Source organism: Triturus cristatus, chromosome 3_2, assembly GCF_964204655.1.
Source record: "Triturus cristatus chromosome 3_2, aTriCri1.1, whole genome shotgun sequence".
NCBI classification, from domain to species: domain Eukaryota; kingdom Metazoa; phylum Chordata; class Amphibia; order Caudata; family Salamandridae; genus Triturus; species Triturus cristatus.
Window position 1 is genome coordinate 748309674 of NC_140584.1, and position 25642 is coordinate 748335315.

Genomic DNA, 25642 nt, shown 5'->3' on the forward strand with positions numbered 1-25642 from the left:
CCTGCTTGCCGTACATTAGCACCCGGCGGTGAGTGCACCGGCCACTCCTGAGAACTCGTTCCAGCTTGTAACCGCGGCCGGCTCCATTCGGAGACCACACCGTGTGCACGCTGCCTTAGGGGTGTGGCCTCTACCCGAAGCCGCCTAGCAGTCCCAGACCTGTCGGCATGCCCCAGTGCCAGCAGGTGCTCCTGCATGCTGCAGGCTGGCTCACATCAACCTCGCCTGAAGCACCAGGTGAGAGAACCTCGGCTGGATGACAGGCCCACGACCACCCTTCTGCACACGCCTAGCACCCCCCCATTTTGACTCCCTTCTCACCGGTCGTGTGCTGTTCTGTTGCCCTGGGGGAGGGGTCTCATGGCTGCCGAACTGAGTAAGTAGGGAGGCAGCAGCTTCACCCCAGCAGTGCAGATCTTCACAGTGGCGCAAGGACACTTATCAAAGAGACACTGTTCCAGTGTATCCACAGTGCCCTTGTGGAAATCGCAGAAATTACCGTTAGCATAAGCTGAAGCCATTTTGTTTGTGGCATCCATTTTAGTTAGCCATGTGTTAGCCATGTGCTTCTTCCATCTTCACTGTTGCCTGCTTTTCTATTCTGCTTGAGTCATCAACTATAGTTAACTCCTTCAGTACTGAGCCAGAGCACTGCGCATGCTCCGAAAGGCCTTTAGCTGCTAGAATGCACCTGTCTTAGACTGTAACTGTCAGGCTATTCCAACTGAAGTAAGCAGTACATCTCCCCTCCCACTTTGTGGACCAAGCAATTTCTTAATGCCCATGTTAGTCAATAACTATTCTTGTGTATGCCTGTACCTCCTCTTTGAGTCTCCATGCTTACTCAACTGTAAACTGGGTATATAAGGCCCATGGCCTCTGTATTCTATGGACTACCTTATACAGTACCGAGGGTGTTGTATAGATGTATTCCCACTCATGAGAAGTTAATAAACGTATTTCTTTGATATTACAGCTTCCGTGACGATCTCTTCTTTGTTGGTTTAGGAACCAGTGGACAGATAAGGGTTAACCCTTGCACCGGTGGGCCTCTAAAAAGGCTCATTTCCACACCCTGCTATCACGGCAGTGGAGTGTCACCATCAGCAAGGAGCCACAACTGTGAACTCGGCTGTACCTCAAAGGGTGTATCTCAAAAGAATCTACGCTCCTGACTACCATGCCAATGGGTGATCCAGCACCTCCACAAGCACAGGTACCACCCGTGCAGTACCCGCATGCCTCTGTCAACCCTCTACCCCCCTTCAGACCCTGCAACGGCAGTGCCTTGGTGGAGGCTGTGACTCAGATGGTTAAACCACTACTTCTGCGGCATGAGGGAAGCTGATGGAACTGTAAAACAATCGCTGCTGATGCATTTTGGGGAGATGAACTCTATGAACTCTTCGAGACCCTGCCAAACACAGCGGAGGATGACGACTATGATGCAGCTATAGCTGCACTTAACAGCCATGTCGACCCACAAATGAACCCCGACTACGAGCATTTCAAACCATGCCAAGGTAAGCAGACAGATGCAGAGATGGTAGACATGTTCTACGCCAGACTATGGAAGCTTGCACGCACATGCGTGGCCATCGATCAATTCAAGGAGATTTGCACACAAATTATCCAAGGGTGCAGATCAGTCGTACTTCGACACCTCATATTTCGCTAACCAGGAATATCCCTTGGTTAGATCCTAATCCTCGCATGCTCACATGAACTCTCCAACAGTCGGGTGGAAGAGATGGAAGCTGCTCATGTTCGGCCAGTTGGGCAGCCTGCATCAAGGAAGAGAAGGTAGACGTGTTCCAGCGACTCCCTGCGCCACCTCAGCAATGGAGTGCCTCTGGGAGACAACACAACAAGTGCAGGTATTGCGGATTTGACCACAAACCATCGGATCAGTGCCTGGCAAAGGGGAAAACATGCTCCAAGTGCAGGAGAATCAGCCACTATACGAGTGTATGCTGCAGCGAAAGGGGACCACCGAGTGGAGGAGGTGCAAGGGGACGTGCAAAAGCCCTGCGGTATCTAACACTGGAGGATCCCTAAGGCACAGAGGCATCGTGCACCCAAGGGGCCACCGCCCACTTTGAGGATGACAACAACGACATCTTTGTAATCTCCTTCACCGGACGCTCTGGTCAGAAGAGACATCCCCCACAAATATGCACAATACAAGTAAAAGGCGTCCTGGTAGAAGCCCTGATAGACACAGGTACATCGGTGAACGTAATGGACTCGACCCAGTACGAGAAGCTAACACCTCACCTGCCACTCACCCACAGCCTGACAAAGCTCTGCACATACGGGGATACTGAACAGCTGCCCCTCAATGGCACCATTGAGGTCGACGTCACTAGCTCTGACCGCACTCTCAGGACCAAATTCCACATCATGCCAATAAGGCATGTTGCTCGGATGCCACATTGCAGACGAACTGGTGGTCTTCGCGAGGCAAGTCTGTGAAACCCATGCAGACAAATACTAAAGGATTTTCCTCAACTGTTCCAAGGTCTGGGTAAGCTCAAGGATCACCAAGTCACCCTGCACACTGACAAAGCCATCAAGCCCACAGCACTCAGACACCGATGCGTCCCGTTCCATCTCTGCCCTCAAGTTGAGAAAGCGCTGCAAGAGCTGGAAAACCAAGGTAGTGATTGAGAAGGTGTCGGGCCCCACCCCATGAATATCTCCACTGGTCATCGCACCAAAACCCAAGCAGCCAGGAGCCATACAGCTCTGTGTGGACATGAGACTACTGAACCAAGCCATCTGGAGGGAAAGACATGTGACTCCAACCATGGATGACATCGTAGCAGACCTAAATGGTGCACAGTGGTTCTTGAAGCTAGATCTAAACTCAGGATACCACCAGCTGGAGCTAGCACCGGGAAGTCTCTACATTATGATGTTTTCCACACATGTGGGCCTTCAGCAGTACACCAGGCTCAGCTTCGGTGTCTCTACCACAGCAGAGGTGTTTCAGAATGCCATCAAAGAAACACTCTCCAGGCAGGTTGGTGTGATAAACCTGAGCGACGATATACTAATTTACTCTCAGAGCCTGGAGGAGCACCATGTCCTGCTGCAAGCCACCCTCTAATACCTAGCAGACAGTGGCCTCACCCTTCACCAGAAAAAATGCTTGTTCTATCAGAACTCCATTGACTTCTTTGGATACATGTTCTCTCAAGAAGGACTTAAAGTCGATCCCAGGAAGGCGGAGGCCATTCGCAATGTACCTATGGTGTAAAACCCGATGGAGATGCGCAGTTTCCTGGGGATGGCAACATAATGTGGGAGGTTCATACCTGGCTTAGCCACTCTATCAGAGCCCCTGTGCCAACTCACAAAAACAGACGTGCCATAGAGATGGGGCCAGATGGAAGAAAGTTCATTTCGCTGCATAAAAGAAGCACTGCTAGATCACGCTACTATATAGCCTACTCCTACCCATAATGCAAGACCGAGCTAGTGGTGGATGCCAGCCCTGTGGGGCTCGGAGCTGTCCTTCTGCAGGAGGATGCGGGAGGGGAATGTGTCCCAGTGGCCTATGCCAGTCAGGCATTATCGCCGGCCGAAACATGCTATGCCCAGATATAACGTGAGGCTCTTGCTATCAAATGGGTGTGCCAACACTTCCACCTCTACCAGTGTAGCCACCGGTTGAGGCTGGTGGCAGATTACAAACCACTCCTGCAGCTCTTCAACGGGTCATTCCATCTGGGCCCCCCACCAATTAAGAAGTGGGCCATACAGCTACAACCATATGCTCTCCAGCTGGTCTATAGACCCAGTGGCAATAACCCCGCTGACGTCACCCTTCGCAAAACGACCCCATTGGGCAAGCCCTGGACGAAGAGCACACTGCATACTTTGTAAACATGTTTGAAGCAAGTGCCTTACCAGTTGCAGTCACCAATGAAGGCAAGCTAGAGGCCACAGATGGAGATGACACTCTCCTGAAGGTAAAGGAGGTCCTGGATCGGGGACAATGACACCGGTTCCTTGACGGATCTAGATCGATAGTGGCCGAAGAGCAGAACATGCATCTCCAGCTCTGGAAAGTACAACAAAAGTTGAGTGTGAGTGGCTCTGGCCTGATACTCTGAAGGCAAAGAACTGTCATCCCCAAAGTCCTCCAGGATCGGATAGTCACCCTTGCCCACCAACGACATCAAGGAACGGCCAAGACCAAAGCGAGGCTCAGAGGGAAAGTCTGGTTTCCAGGCATGGATGGATGAACGGATGGATGAACTCATGGATGAAGAGCTCAGACGTTGTCACCGGTGCACCTTACCTGCATCCCTGCTGACAGAAGTACCCTGCCTCAATCCATAGGCAAAAGTTAGCGTCGACTTTGGGAGTTTTCCCGATGGATGCAACACTCTGGTGGTTATGGACTCGTTCTCCAAGTTTCCCATGTTTACCGCATTCGCCCACGTTCAGCCCGCACTGGAGAAGACCTTTGCTTTGCTCGGTTTGCCAGAAGAGGAAATGTCTGACACTGGACCCCCTTCCAGGGACAGGAATTTTAAGACTTTCTTGCACAAAGAGTGGCCGCAAGTCAATGGGGAGGTAGAGAGATTCATTAGAACGCTGAACAGAGCCCTCAGGATCTGAATCGACCAGCATCAGGATGCTGAAGTGTGTCTCCATTAATTCCTCCAGGCATACCAGAAGACCCCGGATTCCACCACGGGATGCACCCTGGCGAGCTACTGTTCAAACGATTACCATGTGATGTCATCCTGGAAGATTCTGAATGAGCGCCACTGAGCATGGACGTGGAAAGGACTCCGCAGAAACGGCAGGTGACCAATGACAAGGCCAGAAGAGATCAGCACACCAAGGCCCGGCTCTGTAGGTTGGAGCACAGGTGGTGCTCAAGGATCACCACCATGGGTGGAAGTTCCGTGCACAGGTCAACAGAACCATGATAACCGCGTGGGCAGCACACCGTCACGAGGAACATATCTTGGTTAAAGGAGATATTGTAAGGCACTGCCCCTGCTAGCCCACAAAGGGTTGGGGAAAGTGGTTGGGAGGATGAAGAATGCACACTTGGTTTGGCTTATGGTGGAAGCGTGCTGTCCCCCCCAGCCGACAGAAAGGGAGGTGAATGTGCTCCAGCGATGAAAACCACAAATCCCCTCGCTACAGACCAGACCACAGATCCTTTTCTACAAACATATTTCATTCACTCGTTCACTGGTGGGGCCCATAACACTAATCATTCATTCTATTCTTAGATCAATGGTCATCGAGAGGGGAGTCCTTTCTCTCTTCCATGCGCTGGAAAATGGGAGGAAGATTGCACCAATCACCTGATGAGTAACAACAAGTTTACCTATACCTCCCTACCTCACCAGGGTCTCAATACATTATAACCTAATAGTTCCTCCCATACTATTGGCCATGGATCAGCCAGTTGCTGGGAATAGCAACACTTATTTCTTCTAAACAATATACATTGAAATACTACAAATAATAACCCGACACAGTTCTTTAAATGTAATAATATGTTTATCTAATTAAAGCATAAGGAAATCATATAGCATTCAATATTTTGGTTCGCATATTTACCTAATCTGGCTAAATGGCGTCCTCTATGTCAAATTCAGATCTTTCGTCTCTATGCCCATAAATCAAAGAATCAGTTCGTAAGTTAATTGGGCATCTGGTCAGTCCATCAGAGTCTCTGGCAAGCAGCTGTCCAGCAGTGTCACCGTCCTCTCCGTCAGCATAACGTCGGGCAATCTGGTAAAGTGAAGGTGTGCTCGCAATGGAAGCTAATATCCTACTCTCTCTAGTCTACTTTTATAGTACAATTTTGACAACAAATGTTTCAATACATGTTTTAGAACAAATTTGATTGGTTAAACCAAGATCATTCTTCCTGATTCCCATGCATTAGATGTTGCATTAGATGCAGCTCTCAATTTATTAAAAAATAGCAAGTTTCTAGTCCATTCAGGGCATGCTGATTCCCATGCGGGGTTGTGTCCTTTAGTGTCATCAATTATAACAGTTCATGTTTTAAGGAAGTTCATTGTTTGAGGCTTGGCACTCCTCCCAGGATTTCCTTCACGAGTACAGTCTGCCTGGGGTCAGGACGAGGTTATTGTTGCTCATCTTTTAGCGCAGGCGCACTTCACTCAGTAACTTCTGTGTCTTGTCTGTGCGTCAAAATAGGGATGGCAGCCACTTTGTGGCCACTCCAGAAAGGTCAACTTAAGCAAAGAAACATAAAACGTAATTAATACATGGAAATGACTATAAAAATGTTATTCCCTCACTAAACCCTCTATGTGTGTGTATTTATCTAGCATAAGCAACACGCATTGCAGTTTATACTCACAATGTAAAGCACGATTCACAAATCACATCACAAAAGCAACATATATCATGCAAATTCTAAATATCTGACATTAATATGCGTACAAAATTAGTTTACGTATCAATCCGGCCATGCAAATGCGATTCCCACATGTATTTTCTAATTAGTAATGTTGATTAATTAAACACACAGCAAACCATTATTACTATTAATGTTAATCAATTATTCATGTTAATTCAAAATGATAAAATGGAGGAGGTATATGATTCTTAGGGAAAACCTCGCTCCAGCAATCCCCCCTTTGGTGATTTTATCACCACAAAACACCCAAATTTAGTACCCTTTTACGGAAATTTTAAATGACTTCTTACTCAAAGCTCAAAATTCAGTTTCTTCATATTCATCTCTTTTTGCTTTCTTATACATATTGTCTTTCCACTCATCTAAGGCTATCTCTTCAAAATCCTTTTCTGGATCTTTTCCTTTTCTCTTAAGTTTATCTCTTTTTATTTTATTATTTGTTTTCTTTTTCCTGCAACACATACACCCTAATTTTTAGGGGTGGGCGGAATTTGCGTAATCGCGTTACGCAAATCTCCGCGAAACGGTAAAAATCTCCGCGAACACGCAGAAATTCCGCGAACACGCGGAATTGCTTGTTCGCGATGCTTTTTTCCTGTTCACTGTTGCTGTTTGCGTGCTCGGGGAGAAATATCTCGCGAACACGCATTTTGAGAACGCGAACAAGAAAAAATTTCGCGAAGTCGCGGAAAGCAGAATTTTGGGCAATTTCGCGTTCTCCGCGGAAAGCGAAATTACCGAAATTCCGCAAATTCCGCGAGCGGAACGGAATTTACCGCCCAGGCCTACTAATTTTACCACTAATACTGCAACTATCACACATGTTAATGGAAACAGAATTTTACCTATAACAGTACTACCTATTTTAGCTAAGACATTTTTAATAGCAGCTATTTTCTTTCCCATTCTTGTCCATACATCTTCAACCTCCAGTGGTACAAGTTCATCGTGCAATTCAGTAATATTTTTAATGTAAACTTTTAGATCTTTACTTTCATCTGGAATGTAAGAGCAAGAATGTTGAACTTTCAGCATTCCACAGACTCCACCCTCTTTTGCCAAAAGAATGTCAAGGGCAAGTCGATTTTGCATCACCATAGCACGCATGGCAACCATTTCAGTATTAACCAATAAGAATCCATGAGAAGTGCTTGTTGACAAGTGATCCACCACTGTAGATAATCTTCTAATTTTATTTGCATTCAGAGTTATTCCCACTGCCGGTATCAATGCACAAAATATGTCATTCACAATCTCTGCCCAAGATTCTCTCTTTCTACGCACTAAATGACTATTTAAACTATTTACACCCTCTTCTCTGTCCATGTGAAAGATTTTTAGAAATACCAGGCCTACATAACATGTGCCATACCAATGGTCTGGCAAACGATAATATGCCCTGTTCCCACAGATAAAATATATTCCAGGAAATACTGGATCTCTTCCACCTTTGAATCCCCATCCACCCATGATTCGGTATGTATCATGGCACTCACTATTACCTACAAACAAGTTATCATATGCAGTTTGATTCCTTCTTATACTAAATTTTCCTTTCTGAGGCCTATCTAAAGCTATTGTTGGTGTTGACTCTCCTTTTGTCAGGTGTTTCTCCATTTCTATGTCCCAAGATGTTTTCTCAACCTTTCCTTCTGATGCCTTTTTGTGCATCTTATGCCTTCTTTCCTCAACCATATTCAAAAATGTATTTTCTTCTTTTTGCAAACTGCATGTCAAATTATATTTAAACACAGCTTCTAATGTTAGTTCACTAGTCTCTAGGAAAAATTCACCTAAAACCTTTGCAGGTCTTACCTTATTTAGCTTATTATTAGCACGCACTAATGCAAAAATGTTATCTACATCTGAAAAATAATACTCTAATTTCCTAATCTCATAAAACAAACTAGCTATTACACTACATGTTCTTCCATAAGTAGCTGGAAGGTGATGATAAGTCACTAAGTCACTCCCTCTGCCATACAATAATTTTGAAAAAACATTATTAGAGAAATCGTTAATAGACCTATCTTTATGCAAATGAATGTTTGTTTCTACAGTCGGTACCACCTTAGTGATTTTACCCATGTTAGTTTTGTTTTGACCATTTCATTTTATTGTATCTATTGTGACTTTAAATGATATTACAAGAGCTAGGATGCTCCATGAAAGCATTAATAATCCTGTACAACAGCAACATGTTTTACACCATCTTTTCATGAATGTACATCTGCTTTTACTACCATCTGTGTTAGCCATTTTTCTAAAATAGACCGTGTCTTTTGACTTAGCCTCTTCTACTTTGTGACCAGTTTCTACCCCAAAGCTTCTAAGCTTCTACTTGGTTCTACTAGTTTTCTACTTCTTCGTTCTCCACATCAACAGCTTCTTTGATTATTCAGTTTGGCATCTCATCGTCCTTTGCCTCCTTCACCCAATCAGGATACAGAATTTCCTGAATCTCCGCTTCTTCTTCTCCAATGTCGGACAAGAGAACTCTCAGGATTTCTGATTCTTCTTCTTCTTTAACCACTTTCAGTAAAGCCTCCTCTGGATTTCCTTGACTATCTGCCTCTTGGGATTCTTCAGGCAGGGCCACATACGTCCATTCCGGTGACTTATACTTCTGGTTAGGTTTTCTTCTTCTTCCAGATTCTTTTGTTACAACTGTTTCTTTCTCCTTTGATTTTTCCTGACTCGTGACTTCATTCACCTGTTCAGCTCTTGGTGATTTCCCTCGAGACAGTCGAAATCTTAGTCTTTTTACTTTGTTCGGCCAAACTTCTGGTTTAACAGTTCTTCTCAATTTACTTTCTTTGACATTCTTTTCTTCTCTCCAAGCTCTCTTTCTCAGAACTCGACCTTCAGGTATTTCGTTTCCACTCTCTTCTGATTCTGTCCCAACTTGCTTTTCCTTTTCACCAGTTTCTTTATCCCCCACTTGTTCTGGTTTCCCCACTTCTTTCCCTCCTCGGATCTCCGGCACGCAATCTTCCTGCTGACTACTTGTCCCTTCACCTAACTGGATGTTGCAGTTCCCTACACCTCCTTAGGGGTCTTCCGCAATCTTTCCCTCTCTCTCTGTAACTGTCCCTTCTTCATTCAAATCTATTAGTTCGGGTGGAATTTCTCTCAAATTTTCATCTGGGATTTGTTCCTTTTGACTTTCTTTTACTGCTTCTTCTTTGTCTTTTCCTTCCTTCTTTTTAGGTTCTTTACTGGGACCTTTCTTTCTCTGCTCCTCTTCAGAATCTGAGCTGTCAGAAATCTGCAATCTTCTTCTCAGAGAGACACTTCTGGGGACCAGAATCTGCTTTGGTTCATTTTCCTCCCTTTCAGGATCTTCACATGTTTTTGGTTCTTCGTGATCTGATTCAGTACTTGACTCTGATTCGTCATAGTACTCTTTCTCCTTGCAATCCACCGGATTTGGTATTCTCAAGGTATGGCTGGCATGGATCAAGTTTTTCAGTCCAGCACACTTCACAGCTGTCGTCGTGGTCAGAATGACCTGTCTTGGTTTTCCCCACCTGGGAACCAAACAGTTTCTTCTTCTGTGGACCTTTATCCTCACCCAATCTTCTGGGCTTAGATCATGGGCTTGCTTCTTTTCAAGGGTGGTGGCATCCGCTCCAACCTGATGAAACACAGAATGAACTGCGTCAGCCAGGCCTTTACAGTACTCCAACACTATGTCATCAGAAATCGTCATTAGTTTGTTGACTGGTATGTAAGCATGCCTCATCGCATGTCCCATGATTATTTCATGAGGACTTAGCCCTGTAGTTCTATCTGGGGTTGCACGTATGGTCATCAAAACTAGAGGCAAGACATCAGGCCATTTCATTCCTGTGGCTAAACACATTTTCCCAATTCTGTTCTTGATTGTACCATTCATTTGCTCAACCACACCAGAAGCCTCTGGTCGGTAGGCACAGTGCAGTTTCTGTTGTACATTTAATGCTTCACTGACCAATTTTACAATCTCATTATAGAAATGCCCTCCTCTGTCTGATTCAAGGGTCACTGGGAACCCGAACCTGGGGATGAATTCCCTCAAAAGTAGCTATGCTACTGTCAATCCATCATTTCTCCTCGTCGGGTATGCTTCTACCCACCTGGAGAATAGGCCGACTATGACCAGAACGTACCTCAATCTGTTACATGTTGGCATCTCAATGAAATCTATTTGCATTCTGGTAAAAGGCCCTCCTTCTCGGCCTATAGTTCCCAGGCTCACCACTGTCTTTCTCCCCGGATTGTACTGCTGACAAATTAAATATCTCTGACAAAGGCTCTCTGATATGATTCTGAATTTGGGTTGTACCAGGTCTGCTTAAATGGCCTGATCATGGCATCTCTCCCTATGTGTCCCTCGCCATGATACATCCGTGCCATGGTAGACAACCTGCTATCAGGCATGACTGGTCTTCCATCTCGATAGACCCACACATGATCCTTTTCCCTTGGTGCACATCATGCTTTTACCCACTGCCTTGTTTCCTCATCTCCTGCTTCCTACTGCAATTGTCTCACTTCTTCCCATGTCCCTACAATGTTAGCAAACATTAAGGAATAGGAAGTCATTTCTTTCTCCTTTGCCCGATTGACTGAATAATGATTTCTAGCACAGTACTGTGCCATGTCATTGGCATAACGGTTGCCGACAGTAACATAATCCTCCCCTCGGTTATGGGCAGTACATTTCACCACAGCCAATTGTTTAGGCAGCTGTATCGCCTCAATCAATTTTCCAACCACTTCAGCATTCTTTATAGGAGTTCCACTTGAGGTCAGGAAACCTCTTTGCAGCCACAACTGGCCAAAATCGTGGACAACTCCGAAGCCATACTGGCTGTCAGTTATCACAGTCGCTCTCACACCTTTCCCAATTTTGCATGCTCGAGTCAAAGCCACTAACTCTGCTACTTGGGCAGATTTCATTCCTTTCAAATAGGATGCTTCCATTACTGTGGAAACCGTACACACTGCATATGCTACACTCAACGCTCCTTCTTCTGTTCTCAAACATGACCCATCAACAAACATTACATAATCATTTTCTGCCAAAGGTATATCTTTTATGTCTGGTCGTGGTTTTGTACAATACTCAAGCACATCCAAACAATCATGATCTGCTTCATCTCTCACTTCCACATTCTCACCATCAGGTAACAACGTTGCTGGATTCACATTCACACATCTTGCAAGGCTCACATTCGATGCACCTAATATGACTTTCTCATACTTAGTCAGCCGACTATGTGTGATATACTGAGTACGACTCCTTGTTAAAAGAATCGCCACATCATGAGGTACAAACACTTTCAAAGGATATCCCGTCACGATTCCTTCACTCTGCTCCAAACTTTGACACGTTGCATCCACTGCTTTCAGACAACCAGCTAAGCCTACAGCTACTGGATCAAGCATTGATGAGTAATATGCAATCGGTCTCCTCAATCTTCCATGCTTCTGGATTAACACAGAAAGTGCACATCCATATCTTTCACTGCAATATAACTCAAATTCCTTTTCATAATCAGGCATACCCAATGCTGGGGCTTCACACAATCCATCTTTCAGTCGTTTGAATGCTGCCAATTATTCCTTGTTTAATTCAAGGGGATCTTTTACATCACTCCTTGTTAGCCGTACCAGAGGTTTTGCAATCAGCGAAAAGTTGCTGATCCACTGGCGGCAGTACCCTACCATTCCCAGAAACATTCTTACTTCTCTTTGAGTCATGGGAGCTCTCATTCCTTTTATGATTCTGATTCTATCCATTGTTATTTTCCTCAGTCCTTTTTCAATGTTATGTCCCAAATACTGTACTTCCTTCTTACAATACTGCAGTTTGGCTGGGGACACTTTTAGTCCTCCATCTGCCAGGTGATTTAGTAAGGCTATAGTGTCTACTTCACAAGCTTCACGAGTTTTCGACGCCACAAGGAGGTCGTAGATGTACTGCACTAGTACTGAACTCTCTGGCATTTGCAGACTTTCCAATGACTTTTTCAACAATTGATTAAATATTGAGTGGCTTTCTGTATACCCCTGTGGGATTCGGCACCATGCCAAAATGCGGTCTCCAAACCGAAATGCAAACATTTGCTGACTGTCGTGATGCAATGGAATGGAAAAGAACGCATGGCACAAATCAATTACTGTGTACCATTCTGCATCATGGGGAATCTGATACAAAATCACTGATGGATTTGGCACAGTGGGACAGCATGGTACAACGATTTTGTTTACCTTTCTCAGGTTTTGCATATTCTGAATTTCCCATTTGGCTTTTTCAGGCCCATTATGGGTGAATTACATGGACTGCTCAATATTTCTCTCCGAATTCCTTGCTTGATCATTTTCTCAATTATTGGAGTTACTCCTTCAATTAATTCAGGTGTCAATCTATACTGAGGAATGTTTGGATAACTAACTCTATCTTTGACAGTAATTTTTACTGGGTCCACGTTTTTCATTAGCCCTACATCTTCTCCGGTAAAATCCCAATCCTCTGCTTTTACAGACAGTTTCAATTCTCTGGGCAGTTCATCTGGATTAAATACTGCATATGTTCCAATAGTTTCACATTCTCTGTTAGCTATGGTCATTTTGTACAATACATCCTCATCTGGTGTCTCAAAAGCTATTCCATCTGGAGTACAAAATATAGTGCAGTCCATCTTGCACAGCAAGTCCCTACCTAGCAAATTCACAGGACTGGTGTCACACACCACAAATCGGTGCATGTCAGAACATTTCCCTATACTAACCTTTACAGGTTCTGTAAGGTGTGTTTTTAACTGTTGGTTAGATACACCAACTACTTGGATTGTTTCATCCGAAAGAGGAAGATTCTTAACATCTGCTGATCTAACAGTAGATCGAGTAGCACCAGTGTCCACTAGTAAAAGAATGTTATCATCATTAATCTTCCCATCCACAAATGGTCCTGTCTGGTCTCTTTCTAGAGTTGCGCCAAGTACGCACTCTTCTTCCTCCCTTCGGCACCGTCAATAATCCATTTCTGATTCACTCTCATCATGTTGCAGCCAATACTGCGAAACTGTGCGAGCGCGTGATGGTTTATTTACCTGTTCTTCATTGTAGAATCCCGATTCTTTACTATACTTCTGTGAGTTTCTGTTCTGTGGAAAAGGTGGTTTTGGCACCTGATTCTGAGAAGTAACCACCTACTGCTGTTGCTGTAGTTGACCACCCACCTCTTTCCGCACCTGTGGATTCAATGATCGATTTTCAATATTAGTATTTGGAGGGTTCTTACACTCGGATTTCCAATGCCCTAACTCACCGCAATTGTGACATGGGAATTTATTTTTGGCTTCCTCTATATTACCTTTCCCTTTCCCTGTACCAAATTTTGGTCTTACTCCTGGATTGTTCACCTGTTCTATCAACTGAGCTTCCTGTCGTTCGGCTACCTTTACCTGTGCCCACATTGCCTTTTCTTTCAGCTTTCGTTGTTTTGCCTCAATCTCATCGCTGAAATATTTTGCATGTCTCAAAACTTCATCTATTTTCTTATTTTGCCAATCAACTGTATGCTACTTTATCATATCACCAATTTCTGGGTGTAAACCATATACAAATCTGTATACGAAATGACTCAAATCTTTATCACTCAGGTTCTCATCTCCACTGAACTGTTTAAAAGCCTGAATTAGTCTCTCATAATATGCATGTACTGACTCCTTGCTTTCTTGTTGGGTCCTGTCAATTTTTACCCAATCAGTCTCTTTAGGGGGTACCTTATTTTTCAGAAATGCCGTAACCTGCTCATATTTCTTCAATACCTCTGGGTCGGGAGATCCCGTCTTAGGATCCCTGGGATACTCTTGAGTGGGCCAATTTATCATCAGCTTGCACTCTGTCCACAAATCTGCTGGTACTATTATATCGAATAGACTATTCAAATCTATCCATAATACCTTTGCCAATTTTACAAATCTGTCTGCCTGCCGGTACAACTCGACGGGCTTTTCGCGTAGTTGAGGGAAATCATTTGTGAAAGACAAAATGTCCTGTCTTGTCCATGGAACATGGACATACCCTCCCCCTGGAATCTCTCTCATGGGGTATTCTGTTGTTACCTTTTCTTTCTCTCTAACAGGAAATGCTGAAACTGTCCTTTCTGTGATATTATCACGTCTTCTACACCACTTGCTTCTCCATCCGTCAACATCTCCCCATTTTCTCAACAAACAAATTATGTCCTTAATTTGACCTATCCTTCCTGTGGTATTCATGTTCTCTATATCCTTCTCAGTGAAATCAACTCGATAGGATTTTTGCAGTGCTTTTACTTTGTCAAAATCTATTCCCATTTCATTTGCAATTTCCTCTAATCTTTCATGCAGGTTTTTCACCCTCCAGGTTGCACTCTTGCAGAGAAACAACAATTCCTCATCCTGGTAATCTTTCATTTTTCAGTAGGGATAGTTCCTACTATCAATTCTTCCAATACCATTCGTAACTTGGCCACATCTATTGACTGGGATTCTTGATCCTTTTTTTGTAACTCTCTGATCCATTCATTTAACTCATTCGACGGAAGGTCCCACTGAATTGTTTACATTATTTTGTTCTGGGGCCTTTTGTGGTTCTAATAATGTTTCCATTGTCATTCTGCTCTTCTCAGTAGGCCTGGGCGGTAAATTCCGTACCGCTCGCGGAATTTGCGGAATTTCGGTAATTTCGCGTTCCGCGGAGAACGCGAAATTGCCCAAAATTCTGCTTTCCGTGACTTCGCAAAATTTTTTCTTGTTCGCGTTCTCAAAATGCGTGTTCGCGAGATATTTCTCCCCGAGCATGCAAACAGCAACTGTGAACAGGAAAAAAGCATCGCGAACAAGCAATTCCGCGTGTTCGCGGCATTTCTGCATGTTCGCGGAGATTTTTTACCGTTTCGCGGAGATTTGCGTAACGCGATTACGCAAATTCCGCCCACCCCTACTTCTCAGCATAAATCTGATTTACAAATGGATTATTTGAAACATTCGGTTCAAACATATTCATTGTCGGTCCCCACGGATTGTCAATTTGACTTCATTCAGTATTTTCAATTGTATTTTGGCTTCTGTATGGCACTGCCAGATAATGTTCAGTATCTTTTTGTTTCTCAAATATGGGCATTACTAGACCTATCGTTACTGGAACGGTTACAGCTTCTAGATTCTTGGTCAATTCTCTTATTTTCTCAGTTAATTCTAGGGTAGTTTTGGCTAGTTCTACTGAATTCTCATCATTTACCCTACTTCCTTTCTGTTTTTCTATCTCTCTTGCAGAGTTACTTTTCCCTAGTTCGGGTGACATGGTCTCGGTTTTAGTTATTCGTAATGTTTCTCTCATTGGGGCACTTGGTGTCAATGCCTCTGGTTCTGGTCGATACGGTGGTGGGTTTTTGTAAAACACTTCATCAACCACAACATCATCTTCTGATTCATTCACTTCATACCCACTTGAATCCATATTCCGCCTTTTCTCAGTGCATTTTCTCCCTTCATTCTCTCCTACCATTCTCACAGGATACATACCATCAGTCAAACTTGCATTCCGCCACCTTTTCATCCTGTCTTCATGTATCTCATGTCCGTATGATCTACCGAACATGTATCTATAACCCCTACCACTCCTCTGTTTTTCTCGTTCATGCATTTCGTCTTCCCATTCCGTCAATGCCTCAAACTGCGTCGGTCTAGGTCTCGGTTCTAAGTTCATCATTTTGTCTCGGAGGTTTCTCAAGACAGCCAAATTAAAGGAACCATGTTCTGGAAACGCCAGGACTCCATCGTCCTTGGTGTATTTTACCCAATTATCTAACCAAATACAGGTATGATACCCATATTTTGCAATCATTGTAGATGCGGGTGTTTTCGGTGGAGGAAGTAACTGTCCTTCCCTAGTCTCAACTACTTTATCTTTCTTGAACCATCTTTTAATTTTCCTAAACCACGATTTCTTCTTTTCTGGTGGTTGGTAATACATTTTCTCGTTCTCCGTATACCGTTTAGTCCTCTTACAATGGTACCGCTATTCTGTCCACTCACAGCGCGACTCTTACTAACGTACCAATCAGGAGTGTCTATGTCACTATCGCAATCCTCCAATCTCAGCGCGACTCACACTAACACTCCAATCAGAGAGCATTCACGTCACACGGTATTCCTCCACTCCTAGCACCAATCCGAAGCGTTTTACTCCTCCCATCTACTGTCCAATCCCAGCGCGGTCGTTCTGACGTCAGCAGCCGCTGCAGCAGTTCTGCTCTGCTCTCGTCTACCCGTCCTTTACAAGACCTCTCCGTGAACTCTTACTGTAACTTTTACAATTCGATTAGTAACAACACTAAAACATCTCCATTGTCTGCTTCGCTAACCCAAGAACAGCAAAGGACCTTTCTCACAAGAATTCCGTCTGTCCCGAGAGCAGCGCTTACCTCTGCCCTACGACGGAATCGTTACTTTCGTTGATAAAGTAGCACATCCCTCTACTTCACCCTTCTAGCAAGCATTAGCTAATTGTTTCTCTGGTATTTTAGAAATAACCTAGAGTTTCGCAATCAACCCAAATGCCTTTTCATTCACACTCGTTCATACATGAAAATGCAGTAAATACGCACAGAATCCTGTCTTTCCCGAGAACAGGAAACAGTCTGTCCTACTACAGAACTATGACACTCGTTAACAAAACAGCGCTTCCCTCTGCTTTGTCCTTCTAACGAGCTCAGAGAACACCTGCTACCTTTTCAGTGATAAGCATTATCGGTATGCCAATTGGTTTCCTGGTACTTAAAGAATAAAATTTCACAGGTAACCTTCGCTATCATACACACTTCTCTCACACAGAAAATGTCTCTATTGGCAACACACGACGATGTCACCAAATCGAACCCAGACAATGCGCCGTGCAACTTCAATTGTCACACGTTTCCCCTGTGTACCTACAGGGCTACAACAATCCCGTCTTTTCCGAGAGCAGCATCTACCTCTGCTCTACTACGGAACTGTTACAAACTTCCGACTGCCTACATCCCAGAAGCTGTGTAAACAACATATAACTTAACGCGACTCAACATAGATTGTTAGTACATATACCAATACCAATCAATATTCAATAAGCTATTTACAAGCAATCGTCACTAAACCCAAAACAATAGCTAACCATCATTCTGCTACCAAGAAAACTGCTCCAGCGCTGAATACCACAAATCCCCTCGCTACAGACCAGACCACAGATCCTTTTCTACAAACATATTTCATTCACTCGTTCACTGGTGGGGCCCATAACACTAATCATTCATTCTATTCTTAGATCAATGGTCATCGAGAGAGGGGAGTCCTTTCTCTCTTCCATGCGCTGGAAAATGGGAGGAAGATTGCACCAATCACCTGATGAGTAACAACAAGTTTATCTATACCTCCCTACCTCACCAGGGTCTCAATACATTACAACCTAGTAGTTCCTCCCATACTATTGGCCATGGATCAGCCAGTTGCTGGGAAGAGCAACACTTATTTCTTCTAAACAATATACATTGAAATACTTCAAATAATAACCCCACACAGTTCTTTAAATGTAATAAAATGTTTATCTAATTAAAGCATGAGGAAACCATATAGCATTCAATATTTTGGTTTGCATATTTACCTAATCTGGCTAAATGGCGTCCTCTATGTCAAATTCAGATCTTTCGTCTCTATGCCCATAAATCAAAGAATCAGTTCGTAAGTTAATTGGGCAGTCCATCAGAGTCTCTGGCAAGCAGCTGTCCAGCAGTGTCACCGTCCTCTCCGTCAACATAACGTCGGGCAATCTGGTAAAGTGAAGGTGTGCTCGCAATGGAAACTAATATCCTACTCTCTCTAGTCTACTTTTATAGTACAATTTTGACAACAAATGTTTCAATACATGTTTTAGAACAAATTTAATTGGTTAAACCAGGATCATTCTTCCTGATTCCCATGCATTAGATGTTGCATTAGATGCAGCTCTCAATTTATTAAAAAATAGCAACAGTTTCTAGTCCATTCAGGGCATGCTGATTCCCATGCGGGGTTATGTCCTTTAGTGTCATCAATTATAACAGTTCATGTTTTAAGGAAGTTCATTGTTTGAGGCTTGGCACTCCTCCCAGGATTTCCTTCACGAGTACAGTCTGCCTGGGGTCAGGACGCGGTTATTGTTGCTCATCTTTTAGCGCAGGCGCACTTCACTCAGTGACTTCTGTGTCTTGTCTGTGCGTCAAAATAGGGATGGCAGCCATTTTGTGGCCACTTCAGAAAGGTCAACTTAAGCAAAGAAACATAAAACGTAATTAATACATGGAAATGACTATAAAAATGTTATTCCCTCACTAAACCCGCTATGTGTGTGTATTTATCTAGCATAAGCAACACGCATTGCAGTTTATACTCACAATTTAAAGCACGATTCACAAATCACATGACAAAAGCAACATATATGAGGCAAATTCTAAATATCTGACATTAATATGCGTACAAAATTAGTTTACATATCAATCTGGCCATGCAAATGCGATTCCCACGTGTATTTTCTAATTAGTAATGTTGATTAATTAAACACACAGCAAACCATTATTACTATTAATGTTAATCAATTATTCATGTTAATTCAAAATGATAAAATGGAGGAGGTATATGATTCTTAGGGAAAACCTCGCTCCAGCAAATGGAAGGTGGACGCCAGCTGACCAGCCCCAGGAATCTACGTTGGCACCTCCGGATGGTGCTTCAGGTGAAGACCCACACAGTGGACAAGAGCCAGAAGTGAGAAGTTGAGAGATTTTATGAGTTGATATGGTCATGTGTTTGTTTTTTTGGTTTTCTTGATCAAAAGATGGGTGCTTTGACCGCAGATTGAAGTGCACAGCACGTGTGCCTGTGTTCCTTTCACCAAGCGAGTCAGGCCCTCACATCCACGCCTGTCTCTGCATACCGCAGGGTGGACTAGTCCTGATGCGAGTCGCTCTCTATATAGCAGTCCTGACCTGCAGCTCAAGATAGCAGTAAGCTGAGCAGAGATTGTGTGGCAGAGAGCCGTGCCTGGAAAGATCTGAAGGGGGGGCAGCGGACAGGGGACGCAGTGGGTTTAGGTCCCGCTGCATTTTGTAGAGCCCTGGGACCACGGAAGCGGTCTGACTAGGTTCGGGTGCGGCTTCCGGTCTGGGTTTTCCTCCACTACCTGTGCCCTGCACCCAGACAAATTGCATCTAGAGCGCCTGCATTTCCAACCCCGACTGTGTGTTTCCCGAAAGTCTAAGTCTGCTCATTCACCTCTTGCTACCTCCAAATCACCTTTTGGATGCTGTCAGCCGAGCCCAAGACACAAGATACAAAAAAACAAAAACACACAGGGCAGTGCGGAATTTCAACTATAGATTTGGGCCAGCAGGTTTAAGGCCTAAAGGAAGGCTAGTCTCCAATAACCAAAGCGAGAGCTTTATCTTCTAACAATCTCATGCAATGTGCTCGAGCCCCTCTTCTTCAAGTTATTTGTTGTGCTATAAAATAGGTGGGGGGGGGGCTGAGGCGGCACTGGTGGAAGGAACTGAACCTAACTTAAAATGAGAAAGTGTTACAGCAAACGTGAGAGTAATAATGCTGAAAAGTTCTCCTAAGTTTGCAGCTTCAGTAAACAAGTTGTGCAATTTCATTTGGACTCCCAAATAACACTCCAACATGGCTGTCGCCTGGCCAGTGTCCGCTTGCCGAGAGGGACTAGACCACAGGCCAAAGGTCCCCAGATGGTGCAGAGGAGGCCACACAATGATGGTGCAGCTTGTCACTCTGGGGCAACCATAGCCTTTGTGCTTACTGCTCTACTTTATTCTTGAGACTCATGAAAAAAATATTTACATTAATTTACAAGGCACTTTTGTGTATAAATCCCGGCCAGAGTGGTGTGGCCTAATTTAACCTTAACATAGTTGCAATTGCCTGCTTCTAGCTTTTACCCTCCTCAACTACAATGTGCTCAGGGAAATCTGAGGGCAGGTCATCATACTGTCAATAAGAAGGTGGGTGGCAAAAAGCCAGCCAAGAAATCTGGTAAGAAACACATCAACCTCCACTGATGACTTGGTAGGTGATACTACCATATTATAAATACCATTATCTTTGTATGCCTCCATTTCGCTCTCGCAGCCCCTTACCCAAGCGCTCTTTACAGATTTTCTAAATCCTAATAATTCCAGCACTAATAATGGGGCTACGAGTCTCCTTCAGGACACCTCTTGTCCTCCAGTCAGTGACTGCTTTGTACTCCTAAGTGATGATGAGGTACTGTCTCTCCTGGTACTCATGGTAATCCGGGCACACACCACCTAATTCTAACTATTTCTGTCAGGTTCCTGCTCCGGCCATAGAACATGTGGAGGGTAATTTATCATTTTTGCAAACAGCATTTGATCATTCTATTTCTTTTTCGGAAGCAGATACTGCAAATGTGGGAGGAGTCAAACGGAGCAAACTATCAAATGTTGCAACTAGTCCAGTATGTCAGGCGACCAGCCCAATACTGCAAAGCTCGTGCGGCCAACCAATAGATTGTAACAACACTGCAAGCAATGTTGCATGTCGTCTGGTCCCTTCTACCCCATTAAGTTTAACCTACTGTCTACAAAACCTCTGACTACTAGTGCTGTCAAGAGAATGTCCAGTCATATTCCCATAGATGAGGGCCATGGGACTCACTGTTTTGGTTCTTCATGAGACTCCGACCTAATGTCCCTATGGGAAGAATGGAATATACAACACAACTCTTTCAGTAGCTGAACAAAAGGGACACTTCCTCACAACTCAAGTACCAGCATTTGGAATGCCTTACTTAACAATTTGGAGGCTGTTTCAGCATCCCTATCTTATCATTCAGACAAACTTGATATGCAAGTGGAAATGTTAAGTGCCCTATCAGCCTACATTGTGGCAAATGATGCAAATATTTCAGCTTTGAACTACATGATTACAAGGGTCCAGTCAGATCCAGCTGCTGCATATTACTCTTTCCTTGCCCTGGTACGATCAACTCCCTTGTAAAGGTATCTCAAATGCTGGACGTTATCCTTGATCTGTCCAACAGACTGACATCATTTCAAATCAACAGGAGAAGATGGAACCTAGACAGGCCCGAGCATTATCTAATGACACTTCTTAACATCCACTGCTCATAGGCTCTCCCTGCCTCCTCATTAGTCCTGAGGCTGCTGAAGCATCTGAGAGACCGGCAGCTGAGCAACGCATTACCTCAGACGCTTTACTGTCTAATTCTAAAGGTGGTAGAGAGGGCGTCTCCGGAGTATTTTCTCTCAACTCACAAGACAGCAATAGCAGCTTGGATGTATGATGTTACAACGCTTGCTTTTACAACGCATGCTGTTACAACAAATTTTTTACAACGCAAATGCTGTGACAACGCAAGTCTTTACAACGCAAGTCTTTACATCGACTTGCAGTAGATGGCGTGCTAACATTAAAAAAGGGTAATTTACTATTCTAACTCCAGTCCACGTTGCAGTAGGGAAGGTGTTTGGATAGTAAACTACACTATTTTTAATGTTAGCACGCCATCTAGTGCAAGTCGATGTAAAGACTTGCGTTGTAATGGCATGCGTTGTCAATGCATTTGCGTTGTAACAGTTTCGTTGTAATGGCAGTGCGTTGTAAAAGTTGCGTTGTAATGGTTGTTCACCTAGCAGCTTATTCGCTGATGGGGTAGTACGAAGACACCCACAAAAAGGGAGGGGAGCGTAAAAGGCTGCAGGAAGCAAAACATAAGTGAAGTGCCAGCTGCACCCTCCATCCTTGCGCAGCTCGTGTGCTGTCGACCTCTCCTGACAACGAGGTAAGTAACCCAGTCACTATTCCGTACCCCGGCAAACAGCTTCCCAGCGAAATCGAAAACATATTTGCTGTTTCAACGCAATCCATTATGGAAGCTCAATCATAGCGTGGGTGGGAAAACTCCACTTTTGGATAACTATCTTCATCCTGCTATCACACACTCTGAGAACCCTAGTACTGCTATTGCTGGACTTAATATGCTTGTTGCGTTGAAGGAAGACCCTATAGCTCTCCCTTCCCAATTATTAGCGGATCTGCCAATTCACTCAATGATAATGTCAGAACCCATTTTTCAGCCCTTTATTTCTAATGTTGACTTTTCGCTTTTCCATCCATGTACAGATCATCAGAGATCCAATGTTCCAATAGTCCACCCCTCTTCCTTTGCAAGGATTTTACTAGACCCACAAAGTAACTTGGGAAATAACATTGAGACAGTTGAAGTGGTAAAACAGAAGTCTGCTTGTATTTCCAGCTTTCCAACAAATAAGCTTGAGTTTATTCAACACTACGTCTCTAGGTGTAAACATGGCTCCTCAACAGGAGCACAACTTTCAAACTGCTTGGGACAGTGGTGAGCACCAGACGGATTAATACCACATATCTGGAGTAAATAGTGTTCAGGGAAAATCCTGTCTTGAGAGGTAGAGACACTGCTATTACTACTTTGTCTTCCCAGGACCTAGCCAACCTTGTTTGGCAGCTCAAGGACCCATTTTTCATGTGGGGATTAAGCTATTAGAAGTGCTCCCAACTCGTTATCCCAAGTCCCCAAGTCAAGTTTAATCGCACTTTCTTTGAAGTAGGCTGATGAGGCTCATATATAGACAGTGTGTCTCAATCTCTGAGCGACAGTGTCAGGGGCTCTATGTAGGGCAATACATGATGACCCGATAAGAAAAAGAGATGCTCTGATGTAGCATGCTCCAGATCTCAGAAAGAGTTAATGGCCTCTCTTCACAAGCAACCTAGGTCTGCCCTCGAGGTTGCTTGTTGTAAGAAGACCTATAAAAGCACGATTGCAAAAAGGAAATATACCCTCAGATTAAAAGCCTGGGAAGATCTTCCAGAAGCATGCTTTAAGAATGATCAGAAGGTTTCTGAACTATTATAAATCAACAGGTCCTTAGAAATTAAGAAGAAGCTAGGATTGAATCTGCTATATATTGGCATGAGTGGACTACTTTTTTTGCAGAGGTTTATTTCAATAGTGATTAAACAAGTAATGACAGTGATTCCCCTATTGCAGTAAAGGATTGTTTTCTCCCCAAGTACTGTCCTTCATTGGAAAATGTGAAAGCGGCTATTATATCTAGCCCTAGTAGAAAAGCCCCAGGCCCGGACGGGGTCACTTTAGAGCAATTCAAGAGTAATTTAGATCTGTGGGCCCCCTTTGATAGCTAAATTCTTAAGAGCAGCCTGCACTCCTGGATTCTACTGTGAAGGTTCTGGGTTGTGTTTTACTCTCCTGCCTGATGGCTTGGGCAGAGGAGAGTGGTACCTTCTCGGATATCCAGTATGGGTTCAGGAGAAGGATGGGAACAGAATACCAGTGTATCTTAAGGACACAACCAATAATGCTGTGGTGAAGGGTCTGGGTCAATGAAGCCCTCTCCCTAAATAGAATGATAATTGAGGATTGTGTCTCAAGGCTTAGAGTTTTCCTGGCTGAAGGGCATTAGGGTCCTGGGCGTGACTCTAGGCAAGCGGCACTTGTTTGAAGACCCTTCAAGAACCTTGCCTATTGTGGATACAAAAAACACTAAGGGCCATGTGCTATACCCATTGGGAGGACTGGCGATGGGCAAGGGTATCTAAATTCTCTTCTGTTGCTTCATATATGCAGCTCAAGCCACTTAGGAACATTCAACCATTTTTATTGTATGATGCACAGCACTGCCGGCACTTTATTATCCTCAGGTTTTGACCTATTTTACGGATTAGTTACCTTCCCCCGGCGCAATGATTGATCTCAAGATCTTCCACCTTGCTCATGTGATCAGAAATCAGCACAGAGCATTTTACGTGTGATGTTTTTCTGTACTATATATTCTTACCATAGGTCCTCTGTTTTAAAGCCTTTATTAATGAAGTATTCTTTGCGTCATTGCACGGAAGCACTCCACTTTTGGAAATCCCTGAGGAGATTGTGTTTACCATAAATACTTTTTTGAAGCTGGTGCTTAAGGCGAGGAAATTGCTTAGGTAGTTCCCTATCTGGCTGTGTGTCTCTTTTGTATGCTTCAGTATTAGATGCATTTTTTTTTATTATTCTTGTTACTTAAACATTTTTTGCATTATTGTTGTGACGCCCTGTATTGTACTTTTAGTTCAAATATGAAATCTCTTTTATGTACTAAATGCAACATTATCGTGAGATACAACATGTTACTTACGGTCACTTCTTTTCTGGCTTGTCCGTTTCTTATAAAAGTTTGTAGGTAGGCCTTTAAATTGATGTTATCATCGCCGCTGCACTTTGTGATTGTGTTTTACCTGCATTTTGGCTTTTATCTCGTCTGAAAGATCTTAATATGAATGTGTGCTGTTTTATTGTGCTGGGCTGCACATTACTTTATATAACTGTTGTGGGCTATTTTTTTATGACCGAATAAAGTTGAATTGATTGATTGATTGAGCTCTAGAAAATGGAATTCTCTGGTATATGACCACATTTCCACTCAACATCTGTTTTAGGACAATATAGGTTAGGCTTCTCTTCTTTCATGCTATGCTTTTGCTGAAGTCAATAAATGGTGCAACCTAAGATGTGTGTGGTTTACATAAAGACCGGGATCCCATTGGTTGTCTGGCTGACACTGTAGAAGGTTCGAGCATTCTACGGGCCGAAGTACTTTCTCAGCGTTTTCCAGGCAGCTCCATAGATCTGAGTAGTTACCTAAACATGTGTGATCAGTGGAAAGAAGCTGGAATATGAAATACTATCTCGACACATTTGTCAAACATTGACAGGCAGGCTAGCAAAGTGAATGCAGAGAATTTCACTGCAAGATGTATGGACCGTACATCACTGGTGTTATTTCATTTTGAATAACCAAAACAAATATCATTTTCAATGTATAATTAAGAAAGTCATGAAAAACGACATTGGAAACTATGATTGATTTTACTTTTCAATTACATTGCATTGGCCAAAATTATTTATTATGTATTATGAAAGAGCTATTGCTTCTTGGCCATTATTTTGGCAATGCACAATAACACTAATGTTAAACCAATTCCATTCAATGTTATTGAACAGATTGCTTTCTCGCATTCCATCATTATGTTAAATAGGGGAATGCCCACCAAAATGCACAATTCAAGG